Source organism: Phoca vitulina, unplaced genomic scaffold (assembly GCF_004348235.1).
Source record: "Phoca vitulina isolate PV1807 unplaced genomic scaffold, GSC_HSeal_1.0 scaffold58, whole genome shotgun sequence".
NCBI classification, from domain to species: domain Eukaryota; kingdom Metazoa; phylum Chordata; class Mammalia; order Carnivora; family Phocidae; genus Phoca; species Phoca vitulina.
In genome coordinates, this window is record NW_022589761.1 from 5,176,349 (window position 1) to 5,190,783 (window position 14,435).

General features: G+C 46.8%; 3 pseudogenes; 1 reads left to right on the forward strand and 2 right to left on the reverse strand.

Moving 5' to 3' along the window:
- Positions 1-2,172: 2,172 nt before the first annotated feature.
- On the forward strand, positions 2,173-5,892 carry LOC116623464 (annotated as a pseudogene).
- Positions 5,893-6,991: 1,099 nt separating this feature from the next.
- LOC116623401 lies at positions 6,992-7,773 on the reverse strand (annotated as a pseudogene).
- A 1,164-nt stretch (positions 7,774-8,937) lies between these two features.
- On the reverse strand, positions 8,938-9,429 carry LOC116623377 (annotated as a pseudogene).
- Positions 9,430-14,435: the final 5,006 nt, after the last annotated feature.

Sequence of the window (14,435 nt, forward strand, 5' to 3'; positions counted from 1 at the left end):
GTGGTGCTAATGGGGAGAAGCAGTGACGCATGAGGCTTTGCTCACCACCAGCTTCTCCCACCTCAACCCGCATCTCGCCTCTAGTTAGCAGATGCTCCCCGGGAGGGGTGAGGGCTGCGGCAGCGGTGGGGGTAGGAGGAGGCTCCGCCTGCAGGGGCTCCAGCAGGGCCGTGGGTTGGGGTCTGAGGGCAGGTCCGGGAGTTTGCTGGTGACCTTTCAGCCAGGGCCGCTCTGGAGGACCTGGCCCTGCATGGTGTGTGGGTGTCGAGGCTCTGCGCACCCTGAGTGGGCGTGGGGGGGGTCCCTGGCTGGGGAGGGGTACACTCTCTGGCCGAGGTGGGGGGCTCGGAGACAGGAGGGGCCGCTGTGGCCCGGGTGGAGGTGGGGAAGCTGGTCCAGAGCCATCCGGGGAGGGATTCTGTGTGACAGTGTCTCCTGGGGTAGCAGGCCCATCCGGAGGCAGTGGGCACTCACCAGGTGCCTGGTTCCTGGAGACAGAGCGCAGGGAGGGTGTGGGGTCCCAGGGAACCTGGAGAACCCGAGGGACACAGCTGGAGCCGCAGGGTGCCTTCTCCCTTTCCATCTTTTTTCTCTGGCCCTGAGCACGCTGCTGGGCTGCCCTCCCAGAGCCTGGGGGTGGGGGTGTCACAGTTGACCTTTTCCTGTCCTGCAGAGGACATGGGGCCCCCCCGGGCCTCCCTGGGCTGGCAGGACTGTGGCCCTGAAACATCTGTACTTGGCAAGGAAGTGGCCAGCAGTGGTGCTGGTGTGACTGTGACATGCTCACCTGTCACTCCTGTTGTCCCACGCCAGCGCCCCTCCTCTCCACACCTGTGCAGGTGCGCCCGCGTGCCACACACACCTGCGCTGTCCACGGGGTATGTAACTGCCTCACAGACCACCTCCTGGGCCTGAAGCTGCTAGCACGCATCTGCCCAGGCACTGTGTGACGCAGCCGGCTCACTTCCCTGGGACAGTGCCTGGGCCATCCGTGTCCCTGTCCTCGGTCAGCCTTGCGGACCCTGAGGGTGGGGCTCGAGTCCAGGAGGGGCATTTCACCAGGCCCAGTGTTTACTCAGCCTCCTTCAATCCCAGATTGTTTGGGAAACACGCTCTTCCCCCTGAGCCAGCCGCGCTGGGAGGATTGCCAAAAGCCTCTAACGCTGGGCCCTCTGCCTGGGGTCGATTTCAGCCACCCTCCGCTGTCCTTGCAGCCAGATGGGGGCTTTGAGTCTCGGCCTTCCCAGCTCGGCTCAGCTCTCTCCTGCCATGCCCACCATGTGGTTGACTGTGACCCTGCGGAGGGGGCCTTCCTCCGATGTGGGGAACAGGTCTCATGGGGAGTGGAGGGAGGCCCACTGGCCGAGAGTAGTGCCCGCAGGGAGCAGAGAAGGCTCTGTCTGCGAGGACACAGACTGACCAGGCCGGTACCACGTGGACTGGGAGGCAGAGAGGGGACCCACCCTGTCATGTATGGGGGTCAGGAGCCACTCGTGTGGGTGAGGAGCCCCACGGTCCTAGGGGAAGACCACAGGAGCCCTGGGTGGGAGTGGTGCGGTCTCCCTCCTAGGAGTCAGGGGGGAAAGTTTGCATTTAGCTGTGAGGTGGGCCCACCTTCCCTCCTTCTTCTCGCTCTTCTTATTTATTTATTTACTTTTAAAGATTTTATTTTAAAGTAATCTCTACACCCAACGTGCGGCTTGAACTCACGACCCCGAGAGATCAAGAGTTGTATGCTCTCCTGACTGAGCCAGCCAGGCGTCCCTCTCTCGTCTTTAAAAAAAAAAAAAAGTAATTAAAGACTGTTATATTTGGTCTGATTGGGGAAAAAAAGAATAACTCACTGGCTTTTGGACTGAGCACCTGGGTGGATATATTCCCCGTTCCCTGGAGGGGAAGATATGGTAGAACAGGTTCCATGTGGGAGTGTAAATGGAAAATTCTGCTTTGCCATATGGAGGCAAAGGACAGACACCACTGTGTCTGTCACGTGGAGCAGGCAATTGGATATTTAAGTTTGGAGCTCAGGGAGGAAGTCAGGGCTGGTTGATCGAAAGGTGTTCGAAATCATCGCTGAGATCACGGGGAAGGAGAGTGAGACAGAAAAGGGAAGGGGCCCCACATCTAACTCTTGGCAAGGGGGATGGAGCAGCAGTGGCTGGTGAGGTGGGCTGGCGGGGTAGGGAGGGTGGATTAAGGTGGCATCGGAGAAGCCTTGCAGAAAAAGGGCAGGGTCTGCAGCAGGGGCTTTGGAAAGATGGAGATCACCGTGACCTGAATAAAGCTGTTGCAGGGCCGTGATGGGGCACAAGTAGGTTGGAGCCCACTGAGCTGAGGGGATGGAAGGAAGAGGAAACGTCAAGCGTAGCCAGCTCTTTCAGGTGTATTGGGAAGAGGTGCAGCAGGGGAAGGGGGCTTGGGGCAGGGAGAGTTCTTTTAGTATGCGGAGGCCTGTTTGAAGCTGCCTGCCCATGTCCGTAAGAGCATGTATCCCCCCCGCCATGGGCATCCCAGGGTTGTCTTGCCCACCAGACCCCACTCTCCGAAGCGACAGGGTCTGGGGCTGCAGCAGTCACAGCTGGGTCCAGCCCCTGGTCCAGCATCTGGCTCCAAGGATGCTGGTGGATGCTGGTGAAGGGAATGGGTCAGTACATATAAAGCACTGGGCACACTAACAGGTGCATAATAAATGCTCAGTAAAAGTGAGTTACTGTTGTCTGGCAGATGGGGAAGCAGCTGAAGACGGGGTGGTAGCAGTTCTAGAGGCCACGGTGCCGCCGGGGAAGCCTGGACCGGGGTGCTGGCTCCAGGTCCCAAAGGATGGAGGGGTTGGAGGTGCCCAGCAGCGCCAGGCAGGCCAGCTTCGGGAGTCAGGGCGGCAGCCAGCCCCGGAAACGGATCGCATCACCACCCAGGAGCTCCCAGCTCCAGGGGAAACCAGGAGAGACCCCGGAGGAAGGGGCTACCTAGGGAGAGGAGTCATTTATTGAACCTCACCAGGATAGTGTGTCTCGCAGATTCATCATCCCCCAGCCACCATGACGCATACGGAAGGTGCCAACAGCTTTGCGCTGACTGGGGAGGCATCCGGTGGTGGCGCCATGGAGAACCTGAGCCAGAGACCAGTCACCGGGGGCCCTTTTGACCTCCTGTTGGGCCAGAGAGATGTGATCATCCCCATGTGAGGAATGCACAGATTCTCTTTTCGACCAGCTCAATGTCCCTGAAGATGCGTGTCAGGACGGCAGACACTGTTGGAGATCTTCAAGCAAATGAACGAGAGTGACCGAATAGCTGCAGACAGAGCTAAAGGAGCCAGACTGGCAGAAAAGCTTGCGAGGGCCCAGGCTGCACCGAGAGACTGGATCCAGAGGCAGCTCGGTACCTGAGGGAACACGGCCCATATAAACGACGACAGCCGGAACTGGACAGTGAGCCGAGGAGGGTGGAAAACCGAGTGCACTAAGTCCGGGTGCAGCCGGGCCAGCTGCAGACGACCAGCCTCTTCAGTGCAGCCTTTCACATCTGGCACAGAGGACAGACAGTTCGGTACGATCGGGACCCTCAGACCGGGTCGCCTGCCCAGTGTCCCTGGGGGCACCGAATGAGGTCAACGCCGCTTGGGGCTGGAAGGCATTGCTGCTGTACTCCCTGGACGGGCAGATGGGTCTGAAGTTTCAGAGGCACCGACTTGCCCCCTGGGGAAAGCATTTCATTCTGGAGCCTCTGGCGGACAACATAAGTTGCTGCGATTGTCTTGTTCTGGAACTTCTGACCACGTGATGGTGGCTTTCTGGGGCGCTGTGCGGCAGATCGAAGAGGGAGGTGGAGAAAGGGAGAGATCCATTTTCGTCTTCCTCACAGGAGGCGAGATTGAAGACCCAGGAGGCCGTGTGGCTTCGGCACCATGAAACCCCAGTCTAACCCCGATGGAACAGTGGCCCGAAGTTCTCCGGTTCACGCTGGCGGATTTTAAGTGGGGTCTGGCTCGGGCATAGTTTTGTAGCCAGACTTCCTTTTTCTCCTTCGATGCCCACCCCAAAAGCTTTGTGTTCTGTTTGCAAAAATAAATGTTTTGAATCCCATTCAGATAATATCAAACAGCATATGTTTACAATACTAGAAAAGAAAAAAAAAGTCCACAAAGCCGCTCTATTTTAAAATATTGGAGGGTCGGTTCTGGAAGCACAACCTGCCGTGTACAACCGTGTAGTAATGCCCAGGCTGCTCTGCTGGAGGCATGAAACGGTGTTCGTTACTATTTGAGACATTATGGGGTGGGTTAATTATTTGTAATGAAAGGTTTGCAGCAGCCTGAGAAAAAAGCAAGTTACTGTTATCACTCAGGTGAACAAACGTAGGATAAAGCGTGTCTGGAGTTTGTACGTGGGTCCCTCTGTGGGGACAGTGTCTGTGTCCCTTCAGCGATGCTGTGTGTGACTTTGCACGCGTGGGCCCACCTTGTGTCCTAAAACCTGCCCCTGCACAGCTGGGACCACCTGCTGGGAAGAGGCCACACGACCCGGAGACCTGGAGACGGGGCATGATGCATGAAGACCTCCAGGCCCCTGCTTTGGCGGTTCCAGGCAGACATTTGTCTGGCTCTGAGGTCACAGCAGTGTCCTTGACTCGGGTCAGCTCCCTCCTTAGAGGGGACCACTGAGCCAGCTGCAGACCTTCTGAGACCTCACTGCTAGGACCATGTCCATGTGGATGTCCCTGTGGCAGGTGGGTTTCCAGGGCCAGGGCCCTCTGAGCAGCCCTCCGTGCAAGTCCTCCCCTGGGTCTCATGGCCGTTCTGCAGCTCTCCCCTTCCTCCTGTGCTGCAGGCGCTCCTCTCACCCCTCGGCGCTGTGCTGAGCCCCCTTTGGTCCTGATCGTCTCCTTTCTCCATCCTACTCAGGGCTGGGGCAAGACCCTGCCATATGTCTTCATCAAGAGGAAATGTGGTCCCACGTTCTCAAACAGAAACTCGCTGGTCTGCATTTGTCCACGTCTCCTTGCCACTGTCACCGGGAGAGTGGCTCATAAGCATGTTCGAGATCCCCCCATGTTCAAGCACGTTTGACAGTCTCCCTAGTTCCGTGCTGCTCTCCAGGTTCAACTGGAGTCATGGTTTTCCTTTTCTTTTTTCATTTTATACTGAGACATATATCATGTATGCTGAGGCTAGAAAACATGTAAGTACAATTTAAAAGAACGTGCCAGGGGATCTACTTCCTAGCTTGAGAAATAGAATATATATTAGCTGAATCCCACATGGGCCCTGCTCCGGGCACATCCCCCTGTAGTTACCCCCTCAGGCATAACGAGCCTGCTGAGTGATGTGTTAATTACCCCTGTGCTTTTCTGTATTGTTTCGCCACCAGGTAGCCTTAAACAATTTATTGTTTAGTATTGAACGCTTTGGGACTGTCTTATATTACCCGAATCACCCTGTGGGCTTTCTTCTGTGTTTACTTCTGCCCAGTCTTACATTTGAAAGATTCATGCATGTGTTTGTGTGTGGCTGGAGTCATTCATTCTGATTGCTGGGTAATCTCCCATTGATGAGCACAGCACAAGTGATGTAACCATCATACTGTACATGGCTATTTGGGTCGTTTCTAGTTGATAGCTTCCGTAGAGAGCATATCTGTGTGCATTATTATAACTCTTATCTTGGTTCATCTATTTAAGAATTTCTCTAGGTTATATGCCAGTGAGTCATATGGTATGTGTAATATTTCGTGTTCCTAGATATTGTGAAATCATTTTCCAAAGTGGTTGTAACAATTTACCTATAACCCAAATTCAAGACCATAGCACTTTTACTCACCTTCTTCCTTTTTGCCTCTACTGTGTTACGTCTAATCTATATTATATATGAATTCATCTATGTCACATTTTTAAGGATAAAATAAATCATGAGTTTTTACTAATACTTCCTTTTTTATTAAAGATTTTGTTTATTTGTCAGAGAGAGAGCAAGAGAGAGAGCACAAACAAGGGGAGCAGCAAGCAGAGGGAGAAGCAGGCTCCCCACTGAGCAGGGAGCCTGATGGGGGACACGATCCCAGGGCCCTGGGATCATGACCTGAGCCGAAGGCAGATGTTTAACCGACTGAGCCACCCAGGCGCCCCTATACTCATACTTCCAACTCACATTCAGGGTTCCAGCATTTTGACCTTTTTTCTCTCTCCTATGTTGCACATCGAGTGTTCTGTAACATCTGTGTTTTCTTCTAGGAGTTTTATGGTTTCAGGTCTTACATTTAAGTCTTTAATCCATTTCGAGTTAATTTTTGTGAGTGATATAAGATAGGCCCCCAATTGCATTCCTTTGCATGTAAATATCCAGTTTCCCCGAGACTAGTTATTGAAGAGACTATCTTCTCCCTATTGAGTGTTCACGGCTCCTTTGTCAAGTATTAGTGGACTGTACATGCATGGGTTTATTTCTGGACCTTGGGTTCTGTTCCATTGATCTGTGTGTCTGTGTCTACACCAGCGCCATACTGTTTTGATCACTACAGCTTTGTAGTATAGTTTGAAATCAGGACGTGTGATGCCTCCAGCTTTCTTTCTCAGGATTGCTTTGGCTGCTCAGGTCTCTTGTGCTTCCATATGAATTTTAGGATTGCTTTTTTCTATTTTTGTGAAACATGCCATTGGAATTTTGATAGTGATTAGGATCTAATTACTTATTAATTACATTGAATTTGAAGATGTTTATTGCATTCTGTTTTTGGTGAAAAAAGTAACAAATTTATTTAGCGCAACTTTTGGAACTACACAAAGTGTAACGGGGTAAGAAGCATTTTTCTTTCTTTTCTTTTTCTTTTTTTTTAAAGATCTTATTTATTTTTGTGAGAGAGAGCGTGTGAGAGAGAGCATGTGAGAGAGAGCATGAGCTGGAGGAGAGGCAGATAGAGAGGGAGAGGCAGACTCCCCGCTGAGCACGGAGCCCGATGTGGGGCTCAATCCCAGGACTCTGGGATCATGACCCGAGTCGAAGGCAGACACTTAACCAACTGAGCCACCCAGCTGCCCTAAGAAACATTTTTCTAGTCCATTTCTGAGGACTAAGTCATGAACTGCTCCACTGCAATTAAATATTTTTTGCAACAGTTGGGTGCCAAGTTTAACATTCATTTATTTTCTCCTTTCAGTACAGGCAGTAAAGCACCATTTTCTTTCAGTTTCTTAACAATATGCAGATGTTCAACAAGTTCCTCTTTCACAGCTGAGGGTATGTTGGCCAATTTGAGTGAGCTTTTAATTGTCGAAATTCTTCATCCTCCAATATATCAAATATCTCATATTCAACACCAGTACTATTTAGAATTTCCAGAATTTATTAGCTGCATCCACATTTTGCTTCCTGTTGCTTTTCATAAAGAGCATTACAGAAGCTCTATTTTCTCTAATTTGGGAGCTTTGGGGCAAATTGTATCTAGTTCTTCAGATGTTTCTAGCTTCTTAATTCAATCAAGTCCCCTATGAGCTCTCCAGAAACAGAGCTAGGGATAGGTGGGCCAATTGGAATACATTTTGAGGCCCTGATGAAGAGGATATCAAAACTGCTAAACCAAAAATTGTGTTTGTTAAGAATTTCTGCCATCTGCTTGTGAAACTGCAGCATGGTTCCTAAAGAGTTCCTTTCATAAATAACATGCAAGGGGCAACAGGGGTGAATTTCTTCAAGCATAGGTTGAAATCTTTAGGATGCTCTTTACCAGTGGGTGGAAAGGAACCTCCTAGGGGGACCTGGGTGGCTCAGTCAGTTATGCATCTGCCTTCAGCTCCGGTCATGATCCCACATTGGGCTCCTTGCTCAGCGGGGAGTCTGATTCTCCCTTGGCCTGCCGCTCTCCCTGCTTGTGCTCTCGCGCGCTCTCTCTGTCTCTGTCAGATAAATAAAATCTGTAAAAAAAACTAAAAAAAAAAAAAAAAAAAAGGGAACCACCTAGATGCATGTCCCTGAACTTTTTTGGTCAACTCTGGGGTATGTGCATCATCTAATTGGTCAATTTTCGGAGAATTCTTGAAAGACAGAAAGTTGGGAACTAATTTCATTTTTTAAAGATATATCAGGAACAGCTTTAGCTTCCAGCTTTATAGATGACACTTGGGGATGTTCTTTCGCTAACTCTGCCATTACGATGTTCATCTGGGTATACCATGGAGCTCATGGTGCCTGAAAATAAAACACAGGAGGGACTTGGCTCTGAGGTGCAGCAGTTCCTCAAAATGCCAGGCTGAGCCAACCTCCACCATGACCTCTGTTGCCTCATCAGCCCTGAGACCATGCTGCGGCCACCAGACCGGGATTGAAGGTATATAGACGGCTTTGGGTAGAATGGACATTTTAACGATATTCTTCTGAACCATGAACACAGGGTATCTTTCCATTTATTTGTGTTTTCTTCAATTTCGTTTAGTTTTCAGTGTCTAGTCTTTCATTACTTTGGTTAAATTTATTCCTAGGTATCTTATTCCTTTTGATACAATTATAAATGGATTTCTTAATTTCTCTTTCTGAAAGTTTATTAGTGTATAGAAACAACAGATTTGGTACATTTCTTTTGTATCCTGCAACTTTACTGAATTTGTTGATCAGTTTTGTGTTTTGGAGGAGTGTATAGGGTTTTCTGTGTGTAATATGTCATCTGCAAATAGTGACAGTTTTACTTCTTTCTTATTTGGATGCCTATGATTTCTTTTTCTTGCCTGATTGTTCTGGCTGGGAGTTTAAATACTGTGTTGAATAAAAGTGACAAGAGTGGGCAGCCTCATCTTGTTCCTGATCTCAGAAGAAGAGCTTTTAGCTTTTCACCATTGAGTATGATGTTAGGGGTTTGTTTCTTTCATTTCTGATTTTGAGTCTTTCTCCTTTTTTCTTTTTTACTCTAGCTAAAGTTTTAAAATATACCTTTATTTTTATATTGGGGGAGAGGGAGTAGAAAAGAAAACAGCCCCTATACTGGGCTCTACTCAGTGGCAACTTTTTGTTCCGTAGGGTTAAGAAAGGCTTTGAGGAAATAAAAGTTGTTTGGAAAAATCCAGGTGTAGGTGCTTTGGATGTTGTTATGGGGAGAAGAGATGAAGTGAAGTGTGAAGGCCCCTTACACCCTCCATCTTGTTTCAGATTATGTTATGGAACCCTGGAGTGGAGAAAGCGCCACTTTCATTCCTGCTTCCTAGGATGGTTGGTGGCCACCTAGCGATAAAGAATGATAAGCAGGAAGAGCCACACTCCCGGCATGTTGACAAAGATGGCCAGCTGCCTTTCTGTGATCATCCTGATCAGCTGGGCTTGGCTTCAACCTGGTCTGTGCCCTAGTTCAACATAGGAGACCTGGTCCTGCTCTAACTAAAGGTTTGTCGGTTTTGTTTATTGTTTCAAAAATCCAGCTCTTAATTTCATTGATTTGTTTGTGGTTTCTATTTCATTTCTTTCTGCTCTGATCTTTATTTCCTTCCTTTTCCTGCTAACTTTGGATTTACTTCTTTTTCTAGTTCCTTTAGGTGTGAAGTTAGATTGTTTGAGATCTTTTTTTTAAGATTTTATTTATTTAGGGTGCCTGGATGGCTCAGTTGGTTAAGTGTCTGCCTTTGGCTCAGGTCATGATCCCAGGGTCCTGGGATTGAGTCCCGTGCTGGGCTCCCTGTCCTGCAGGGAGTCTGCTTCTCCCTCTGCCCCTCCTCCCAGTCATGCTCTCAATCTCTAGAGAGAGAGAGCAAGCGAGAGAGAGCATGAGCAGGAGTGGAGGGGCAGAGAGAGAGGGAGAAGCAGACTCCCTGCTTAGGAGGGACCCCCCGCAACTCGGGGCTCGATCCCAGAAATCCGGGATCATGACCTGAGCCAAAGGCAGATGCTTAACTAACTGAGTTATCCAGGAGCCCCAAGATCTTTCTTTTTCCTTAATGTAGGTGTTTATTGCTATAAACTTCACACTTAGAACTGCTTTTGCTGCATCCCACAAGTTTTGGTGTGTTGGGTTTCTGTTTTCATTTGTTTCAAGATATTTTTTTACTTCTGTTTTGATTTCGTCCTTGGCCCTTTGGTTGTTCAGAGGTGGTTGTGTAATTTACATGAATTTCCAACTTTCCTCCTGTTACCAATTTCTAGTTTCATTCAGTTGTGGTTAGAAAAGATACTTGGTATGATTTCAGTTTTCTTAAATTTGCTAAGATTTGTTGTGTGACCCAATATATGGTCTATCCTGGAGAATGTTCTGTGTGTGCTTGGGAAGAATGTGTATTCTTCTGGTTGGATGGAATGTCCTGTATTTCCTGGTAGGTCCATTTGGTCTAAAGTATGGTTCAAGTCCAGTGTTTCTTTATTGATTTTCTGCCTAGATGATCTACCCATTGTTGAAAGTAATGGGTATTGAAGTTCCCTACTATTATGGTATTGTTGCTTATTTCTCTCTTCAGAGCTGTTAGTATCTGCTTAATATATTTAGATGCTCTGATGTTGGGTGCATATATATTTACAGTTTTTAAATCTTCCTGATGAAATTGATGCTTTTATCATTATATAATGACCTTCTTTGTCTCTTGTGACAGTTTTTTTTTTAAAGATTTTATTTATCAGAGACAGAGAGAGAGAAAGAACACAAGCAGGGGGAGTGGCAGGCAGAGGGAGAAGCAGGCTCCCTGCTGAGCAAGGAGCCCGATGTGGGACTTGATCCCAGAACCCTGGGATCATGACCTGAGCTGAAGTCAGACGCTTAACCGACTGAGCCACCAGGCACCCCTCTTGTGACAGTTCTTAACTTAAGGTCTTTTACCTGTATTAAGTATAGCTACCTCTACTTTCTTTTGGTTTCTGCTTGCTTGGAATATCTTCTTCCATTCCATCACTTTGAGCCTATGTTTGTAGGCAGTATCTAGTTGTATCTTTTTTAAAAAAAATATTTGTCAGAGAGAGAGTGAACACAAGCAGGGGGAGGGGCAGAGGAAGAGGAAGAAGGAGACTCCCCACAGAGCAGAGAGCTCAGATCCCAGGACTCCTAGATCATGACCCCAGCCAAAGGCAGATGATTAACTGACTAAGCCACCCAGGCGCTCCTCTAGTTGTATCTTTCTTTTTTTTTTTTTAAAACAATATGGCTTCTTTTTCCTTTACATCTTAAGATTTTTTTTTTTTTTAAGATTTTATTCATCTATTTGACAGAGAGAGACACAGTGAGAGAGGGAACACAAGCAGGGGGAGTGGGAGAGGGAGAAGCAGGCTTCCCGCCGAGCAGGAAGCCCGATGTGGGGCTCGATCCCAGGACCCCGGGATCATGATCTGAGCTAAAGGCAGACACTTAACGACTGAGCCAGCCAGGTGCCCCCTCTAGTTGTATCTTTTTAAAAAAAATCCATTCAGCCACTCTATGCCTTTTGATTGGAGAATTTAATTTACTTACATTTGTAGTAATTATGAGTAAGGACTTACTAATGTCATCTTATTGGTTTTTTTTTTTTTAAGATTTATTTTATTTTAGAGAGAGAGAGAGAGAGCACGCGTGTGTGCGGTGGGGAGGCAGAGGGAGAGAATCTCAGGCAGACTCCCGGCTGAGTGTGGAGCCTGTCGCAGGGCTCAATCTCAGGACCCATGAGACCATGACCTGTGCTGAAACCAAGAGTCAGACGCTTAACCAACTGAGTCACCCAGGTGCCCCTCATTAGTTGTTTTTGTCTGTTTTGTAGTTCTTTGTTCCTTTCCTTTCTTCCTCTTTTGCTGTCTTCCTGTGTGAATTGATGATTTTCCACAGTAGTATGATTTGTTCCTTTTCTCTTTTTCATTTGTGTAACTACTGTAGGTTTTTGCTTTGTGGTTCCCATGAGGCTTACATAAAACTTCTTAATGCCATAAGAGTCTATTTTAAACTGATAACAACTTAGTTTGATCATACGTGAAAATCTATTCTTTTATTCCCCTCCATTTTTTTAAATTGAAGAATAATTGACATACAATATTGTATTAGTTATAGGTGTACAATATAGTGATTTGATAGTGATTTACGTTACAAAATGGCCACCACAATAAGTCTAGTTACTCTATCACCGTACAAAGTTGTTATTATATTATTGACTATATTCCCTATGCTGTACATTATATCTCCATGTTTTATTTATTTTATAACTGGAAGATTGTACCTCTTTTTTTTTTTAAGATTTATTTATTTATTTGACAGAGAGAGACACAGCGAGAGAGGGAACACAAGCAGGGGGAGTGGGAGAGGGAGAAGCAGGTTCCCCGCAGAGTGGGAAGCCCGATGCAGGGCTCGATCCCAGGACTCTGGGATCATGACCTGAGCCGAAGGCAGATGCTTAACGACTGAGCCACCCAGGCGCCCTGGAAGATTGTACCTCTTAACCCCCTTCACCTATTTCATCCATCCTCCCAACCCCCTTCCCTCTGGTAACCATCAGTTTCTTCTCTGCATCCGTAAGTCTGGTTGTTTCTGTTTTGTTTTTTAGATTCCATATATAAGTTAAATCATACAGTGTCTTTCTCTTTCTGACTTATTTTACTTAACATAATACCCTCTAGGTCTATCCGTGTTATCACAAATGGCAAGATTTCATTTTTTTTATGGATGAGTAATATTATATTGTATATTCTATGTATATACACACACACACACAAACACACCACATCTTTTTTTTTTTTAAGATTTTTTATTTATTTTTTGACAGAGAGAGAGACAGCGAGAGAGGGAACACAAGCAGGGGGAGTGGAAGAGGGAGAAGCAGGCTTCCTGTGGAGCAGGGAGCCCGATGCGGGGCTCGATCCCAGGACTCTGGGATCATGACCTGAGGCGAAGGCAGACGCTTAATGACTGAGCCACCCAGGCACCCCCACACCACATCTTCTTTATCCATTCGTCTATTGATGGACATTTAAATTGGTACCGTAACTTGGCTATTATAAATAATGCTGCAATAAACATAGAGGTGCATATGTTTTTTTCGGATTAGTGTTTTTTGTTTTCTTTGGATAAATACCTACAAGAGGAATTGTTGGATTGTGTGGTAGTTCTGTTTTTAATTTCTGAGGAACCCATACTGTTTTCCATAGTGGCTGCATGAGTTTACATCCCACCAGCAGTGCACGAGGGCTCCCTTTTCTCCACATCCTCGCCAACAGTTGCTATTTCTTGTCTTTGTGATACTGGCTGTTCTGAGAGGTATGAGGTGATCTCTCATTGTGGTTTTGATTTGCATTTTCCTGATGCTTAGTGATGTTGAGCATCTCTTCTTGTGCCTATTGGCCATCTTTATGTCTTCTTTGGAAATATGTGTGTTCAGGTCCTCTGACCATTTTTAGATATGGACTTTTTTTTTTTTTTAAAGATTTTATTTATTCATTTGAGACACAGAGATACAGAGAGAGAGAGAGCATGAGCACTGGGAGAGGCAGAGGGAGAGGGAGAAGCAGACTCCCTGCTGAGTCAGGAGCCCGATGTGGGGCTCCATCCCAGGACCCTGGGATCATGACCTGAGCCGAAGGCAGACGCTTAACGACTGAGCCACCCAGGCGCCCCTTAGATATGGACTTTTTGATATTGAGTTGTATGAGTTTCTTTTTTCTTTTCTTTGTCAAGTTTTTATTTAAATTCCAGTTGGTTAACAGACCATGTAATATTACTTTCAGGTGTAAATTTAATGATTCATCACTTACAATACCCAGTGCTTATCACAAGTGTCCTCCTTAATACCCATCACCCATTTAGCCCATCCCCCCACTCCCCTGCCCTCCAGCGACCCTGTTTGTTCTCTATAATTAAGAGTCTGTTTTCTCGTTTGCCTCTCTCTTTTATTTTTTCTCCCTATGGTCATATGTTTTGTTTCTTAAATTCCACATATGAGTGAAGTAATATGGTATTTGTCTTTGACTGACTTATTTTGCTCAGCATAATACTCTCTAGCTCCATCCATGTCATTGCAAATGGCAAGATTTCATTCTTTTTGATGACTAATATTCCATTGTATACACCACATCTTCTTTATCCATTCATCAGTTGATGGACATTTGGGCTCTTTCCATATTTGGCTACTGTGGACATTGCTGCTTTAAACATTGGGATGCATGTATCACTTTGAATCAGTATTTCTATATCCTTTGTGTAAATACCTAATAGTGCAATTGCTGGATTGTAGGATATCTCTACTTTTAACTTTTAAGGAACCTTCGTACTGTTTTTCCAGAGTGGCTGCACCAGTTTGCATTCCCACCAACAGTGTAAGAGGGCTCCCCTTTCACTGCATCCTCGCCAACATCTATTTTTCCTGTGTTGTTAATATTAGCCATTCTGACAGGTGTGAGGTGATATCTCATTGTGGTTTTGATTTGTATTTCCCTGATGATCAATGATGTTGAGCATCTTTTCATGTCTGTTAGCCGTCTATACGTCTTCTTTAGAAAAATGTCTATTCATGTCTTTTGCCCATTT